The sequence below is a fragment of the Sturnus vulgaris genome, chromosome 8, assembly GCF_052056855.1.
Source record: "Sturnus vulgaris isolate bStuVul1 chromosome 8, bStuVul1.hap1, whole genome shotgun sequence".
Lineage (NCBI taxonomy): Eukaryota > Metazoa > Chordata > Aves > Passeriformes > Sturnidae > Sturnus > Sturnus vulgaris.
In genome coordinates, this window is record NC_142250.1 from 24031647 (window position 1) to 24038332 (window position 6686).

Here is a 6686-nt window from a genome sequence, read left to right on the forward strand (position 1 = left end):
ATAGGCTTTGTTACTGTGTTGAAACTCAAATTTTCATTTGTCCCGAGCTGGGAAATTTTTGTGTGCATTCTTCATGTAGCTAACAAAATCAGGCAAATATCACTGTGCAGTGCATTTCCCTGCTAGGGTGTCTCTTTCAGGGAACGTCTCTTTCAATATTAGAAGAATTTCTCCTTTATTTAGCAGAAATGAGGATGCTATTAATATAAGCAAGCTGTTATTAGCAGATAGTTACTCACACAGTGCTTTCAATTATTTCCTCCTACAGTCACATTCACTCACACTGGTTACCCAGTGAGGAGATGGAGACTGTTGGCATGCTACTGTGTTTGCTCGGGCAGTTTGGCATGTTCCTAAGAGGAGAAATGAAGAGAGGAGCATGGGTGGGACTGTCACTACACAAATATTTTTAAGAGGACCAAATAATGGGATTGTTGTTGCCATAGCACTCCTGCACAGCACTTCTACCTGTGGATACAGCCTGAGGACTTTTAACTTGGGAGGAGCACACAAAAAATCCATGGCACCCAGAGAAATTACTTCAGTTGTCTTCAGGTTTAGGTCACCACTTGAAGTTTCTGCTATCTATATTGCAAATTATTTAAAACAGTGAATGTTGTCTTGAAAGCAAGTGAAAAACTCTGTTTTTATAGAGCCAAGCTCAGTTTGTAAGGATGGTTGCTTAAAGGATTTTTTTTTTAAATTCTTGTACATCTTCATATTCTGTGAAATTTCTTTGGTCATATGGAGTAAAAAATTGTGGGCAGAAAATTGTTTCAGAGCAATATAGTTTAAATATATTGTAGTCTAGACCATAAGAGGATAAAACATCTGAAATCTCCAAAGTGTACTGACCTGGTATATTTTTATACTGTGTGGTATTGTTGCTTGGAGAAGTTTCTTGATGCTAAAAATAATAATTTCTAACACTGTTTTCTATCTCCAAGGTTACTAAATCATTTTAACCTGAACATAATTAAGATTATACCTACAAAATATATTTTTAGCCTGTTAGATTTGCTGTGATGTATGTTCTAGTAGATGCAGCTGAATTAGAGGAAGTCTGCTCAATAGGAAAGAGAACAGTAGAAGTGAAAACAGTAGTTTCTACAGCCAGTTGTTCTTTCTGTGGCTTTTTGCATGGGTACAAAAATTTTGTGTAGTGACTCACAGGTCTTCAAAGACCAGCAACCAATTTAGAAAAAGAAACTCCATGTAAACCCGTAAGAAATTCAAAATCTGTATTAGTATGTTTGAAATATTATATTTTCTAGTGGGTTTGAAACAAGAACTATTCAGTAGGTTCCCCTTTTTTGTACTATTTTCTTGCTCCAGTGTCTTTTAAAAAGTAGACTGAAAATGAAAAAAGTTAATTGAACAGATGTGCCTGCTAGTTCAGATAATTTCAGAGGGCTAAAAACTTCCTTTTTTTTTTCTTTTTCAGCATGCTGTATTTTAATGCCTAGGTAAGTAATGGATTGGTGACACGAGCACCTGCTGAAAGCCTGTGATCCACACAACAGAAGAGCTCTCCTAAGAGCCTGGCAGCCATCCTGCAGAGCACTTCAATGAATATCTGCTCACAAATGACAGCCTTTGATCATCCATTCCTCAGAGGGCCTTGCTGGCACAGTGGGGCTGGAACTCCAAGGGAGCTCCAGGGAGCTCTGGCACAGAATCCTTTCCCAAGCCAGGCTGCTCCTGCTGCAGCTCCACCATCCCTCCCCACCTCAGTGTCACCCAAGGCTCTACACACCTTTTTGCTTCTTTAATGCAGCTGCTGCCACACAATGAAATCTCTGCTGGAAATGTCAGCAGGAGAATCTCAGTGGGTGGATAAATCCTTATTCCAAGCGTGGTGAGAGCACCTGGGAAAGGGTGGCACCTTAAAAAGAGGGTTTACAAAGAGTCTGCAGATGAGAATTATTTCAGAGCCTGCTAATTTGTAACTGAGATAGTTAAGGTATCTCATTTGTGATAAAAAAACTAACCAACCAACCAACCAAACAAAAAAACCGCTGTGCCAGAGAGTGATTTGTGCAAAATCTTTGGAAATGTGACAATTTCCTTGGAAAAGAGACTTCTGGGCAGGAATTCCTTAAAAAGATAGTCAAGCATATTTGTCTAGTCCTCCATGAATCTTTTCAGTTGGAAATATTTTTCAGACCTCAATCTTTCCTTTATAGGAAAAGGTATCATAGGTATTCCTGTGAATACCTATTTATATCATTTGGCTCCCTTAGTAACTTTTTTTTCCAAAGTATGCCTGAGAGAAATACTAGCATAACTCTTTCACACATACTAAAATAATGCTGAAAAATACTGAAATTCCCTACTGTAGGAAACAGCTTACTAAATGAAGAGTTGAGTTAATAGAATTTATTTTTATTGATACTGTCAGACAGGTTGGAGGTTTGAAGAGTTAATGATTTAACGACAGAGTGAGAGAAACAGGGATATTTAACTTAAGAAAAAATGTTTTCAACTTGAAAAGGCTCAGCCATCTGATGATGCTGAGAGATGTAGAAAGGCTATTTCTAGAACCAAGATTGTTGGACAAGAATATACTTACACATTTAAGTAGGTGAAGACACTGCTCAGTTTATATGGGGAAAACACTGACAATACAAATGACAGTTTAAACTGGATGCCAAGTTGGAGATGTGTTCATGGGGAAAGTGGATGAAGACACTTCCTGCATGCTGAATGATTAAAGCACACATTTTGGTACACAGAACAGCTCAAGGAGAAAATGTGCTTTGAAACAATCTGTGTATATTTAGTAAGGAGGCAGATCTGAGAGTACGACACAATGTTGTAGCTAATAACTTGTAGTCCGTGGTGGGAAAAGGGAAAACCACAAAGGGAAATAAAAGGATTGAGAAACCATTTATATCATGTAATCAGTATATATGAATTTATGGATCTCAAACCAATCCTCTTTTATAAACATATGCACAAACACTGCATTTCATAAAGTAAGTCACTCAATTTAGAATTAAGCATGAAGCTTGACACAACTGGAATGGACTGATTTTAACCTTTTTCCCAAAATTTTTAAATCAATGCGAAGACTAAAAAATAAATAATTGCTTACTTTAAACATATAGTTACTTCTTTTTTTCAGCTAATTCAAAGACAATTGAAATGGGAGGAAGAAGACTTTATATAAAGCAAAAGTACTAAAACCTGTGGAAGTAATAAATATCAATCACTAGTGAACTTGAGATATATTATTCCCTAAATTTTCAGACTTGTTGAGGTCTCCTTTCCCAGCCTCTTGAAGTGTAAAATTAAAGAGCAGGAAACCTCTCAGAGACTGAATAAAGATGACCACACTGAAATGCATGTAAAATGAAGTCATGTAAAATGCACATAAACCCACAGGGAGAAAAATCTGGCAGTGAGAATCCAACAGCAAGTGTGAAAATATCCAAGAGCTCTCGTCTCTATAGATAGTTCTCCATGGTGCCCGTGGACTTGCGTAAGCTCGGCATGGGCACATGGGGAAGTGAGGTGGGATGTGAAGAGAGCAGCAGGCTTTTACAGCCATGAAGATTTTGATAAAGGATAGTAAACAAGCAATTTCATTATCTTCCAAAGTAAAGTTTCCATCTGAGGCTTTCTTAGAAGGGAGAACATTTTATGCTTCTAGAGCGCAGGAAAGCAGGTGGTGGCTTATCATGGGTTTATTTATGGACGTGGTTAACAAACAAATGCAAATCAGACATGTTTGGGGGTTTTAAGATCTCTCTCTCTCTCTCTTTTTGCCATTGTCTTCAGATAGTCCTTCTGGATGGACACAGTCAAATTCTCTTCTGCTATTAATTGAGTGACATCTGATGGACAGTACATCAACATGCTGCTACTGGTTTCCTCTGTGGATGCTCACTTAATAAAGACCAAATCATTTAACAGAGGGTGAGTGGGTAGTCAAGCTGAATTCAGACATTTAAAAAGCATTTATTTTAAAGTTATTCTTTCTCACTTTACGTATGTTTTCCACGTTATGTCTACTTTTATTCTTTTGAAGAAATACTAAGTTTGAGTGACAATCTGGTCTAAATATGTAGAGTTCTTTTTTTGGAAATATCTGCTTTGAGATGATTTGTATATTTATTTTTGCCTTAGCTACCAAGGTGCTGCATGATAAATTCAGATTTAACAAAACAAAAATGAACTTTGGTCATAAAAACACTGAAATGAGCTGGTAATAGAATGTTCTCCTTTCTTCAGTCTTAAGGCAGCAGTTATTCAAGGTCCATATGCATGCTGCTAATTCACATTTCCTTATTTTCTGTCTTTAATTTACCAATCTTGGGAGGTACCCTGCCTGTTAGATGGGGCAACTGGCACTCATTAATTATTAATTCATGATATAGTTATAACTTATCGTTCTGATAGTACCTATTTTTTTTTCTTGTTATATCTTCTTAGAGCTTTGAGGATATTTTTTCCGTGTTTCCCTTCACTTTTTCCTTCTTCTACCGGAGTACCTTTTCATAAACCTCAACTATTTTTTTTTTATAGAGCTCCTTTCTCTTCTAGATATTGGTGGCCCCATAATATTGAATGTCAGAATAAAGGTGTTATTAGTTGCTCCCATGGGCTTGCTATCCCGGGAGCATTGGAATGTTGGAAATTTTTGTTTCAATGAGCCATTATTAGGGATTGTCTGCTGCTCCTGCCAGATAAAATAGTAAGAAGATACAAAGAGATGCAAACTGTAAGAATAAAAGATACAAAGACTTGAAAATACCACTAGCACTTGCGTATTTGCTGAAAAACAATAATAATAGCTATGCCTAGCTTTGTTTGCCGTTGCTTGGAAGGAAAAACAAGAGCTTTGTTGCCAGCAGGGGAGTACCCATATCCTGAATAAACACAATGACTAACAATCTGAGCAGCAGAGTTTTGGAGAGGGTGTTGCTTATGATTGCAACTGTGAGAGTTTTGTTAAAATTACAGAGAAGACTCTGTAAATTTGATTTATCATATTTACAGCTGAGATGGGTGAAGTACTGAGTGCATGAAATAACCTGAGCAGAAAGAGCAACTGCTGTTTTATTAACCAGTTAATGAGCAATAACATGTTCTTTTCCAGGACATACTTTTTTGTTTACACTAAGTTGTAGAGCATATAAAGACTAATTGTTTTTACTTTTAGTAAAAGATTTTACTATATTAACATGTCTTTGTAAGGTTAAATAAAGTTAGCAATATAATCTTTAATGATGAGACTCGTATTGAATGTTGAACCTAAAGAACAAGGCACTGCAACCATGTTAAAGAGTTTCACCTAATAGATAATTGCTAATGAATATATAAACTAGGTAGGTAGTTTAAGGTGTTAGAGAGTGAGACTTTGGTACTGCTCCTTTCAAATCACATCAGTGCCCATCATTCATACTGAGGCTGAGCATGGGAAGGTGTCTGCATGTTTCAATCAGGTTTTGTGAATTTTTAACAAGTGTCAATTTATTTCATTTATTGTGCAAAACCACAATTTTTCTTCGATAGTTGAGACTGTATAGAAAAACAAACCTAGCAGAATAACTATAAAATCAGTTCACCTCTACAAAGACACAGGAACTCTTTTTGCCAATTTCAATGAACATCATTAATTTTGTGTTATCAGTTTTGTAGAGATCATACAAACACAGTTGAACAGTTGCTCTGCAGATGTTATCTGAGCACTGTTATCCCTATATCACAAAAATAATAAACAGAGATAGGCAAATCTCCATGCAGGGATTAAATCCACAACCTTACTGTTTCTAGTACCACACTCTAAACAGCTGAGCTAATCTCAAGGTGTTAAAGTGATGCACAGGTTTTGGGTGACAATGCCTGTGAATAGTGGTATAAAGACATAGGGACCTTCTCTGAAAGGACAATTACAAATATTTAAACCAAGACAGGCAAGTAAGGGGATGGAAAGGAACTTAAATGATTTTAATAGATAGTGCATTTCATAAGTTTAAGGCTAAAGAGTAATACTTGTTTGCAGCAAGATGAAGCTGAATGTCATCTCATCTTTTTACCGAAATACCAAAAGCAGATTATTTTTCTTTTCCAACAATTGCATTTTTAAAAAGTAGTGCTCAGTGCACTCAGATACTGTATAGCTCGTTGCTTGTCTGTTTCCTCAGGAGTCATCCAAGAGATTTGCTTTACACAAAGGAAGTGTTTGGGGAATTTAAATCAAGCATTTGAACTTCAAAGATTTAGAGGAACCCAGAGAGGTGGGGAGGACTTGGCCTACTGTGTTGTGAAAACTGTCAAGTGTGAATTGATTGCAATGTGGGATGAGTGGGCCAAGAAGCTGGAAGTTGTATTAAAAAAAAAAATGAATCTGGCACTAGGAATGGTTTTGGTTGTCTGTCTGTTTTTTAAATGCCTGGCCCCTCTTCTCTGCCTTTCTTTCCAGAAGGAAGTTGTCCTAGTCTCTTGGATTACTGTCCCTTTGCAGAGCATTCTCTCCCTCTGGTCCCAGCAACTTCACATGTTCATTGTTTTTCTGGAGACCTGTGTCATTGATGGTGTTCCAGAGAAGCTGGGGATGGAGGTCTGTGTGCCTCTGCTGTCCCTTTTCCCAGGAATGGCTGCTCAGTGGTGACACGAGCCAGCACACTGGGAATAAACGCCTGGGAAAGCCCAAACACTGTTCAGCCTATCCCTCACTC

At 37.3% G+C, this 6686-nt stretch overlaps 1 long non-coding RNA gene across 1 annotated transcript; it reads left to right on the plus strand.

Moving 5' to 3' along the window:
* Positions 1 to 298: 298 nt before the first annotated feature.
* On the plus strand, positions 299 to 6343 carry LOC148223031 (uncharacterized). The gene is made up of 4 exons (XR_015805169.1): positions 299 to 555; positions 1445 to 1466; positions 3784 to 3921; positions 6153 to 6343. It is a non-coding gene; the product is annotated as an uncharacterized LOC148223031 (long non-coding RNA).
* The last annotated feature ends 343 nt before the right edge of the window (positions 6344 to 6686 follow it).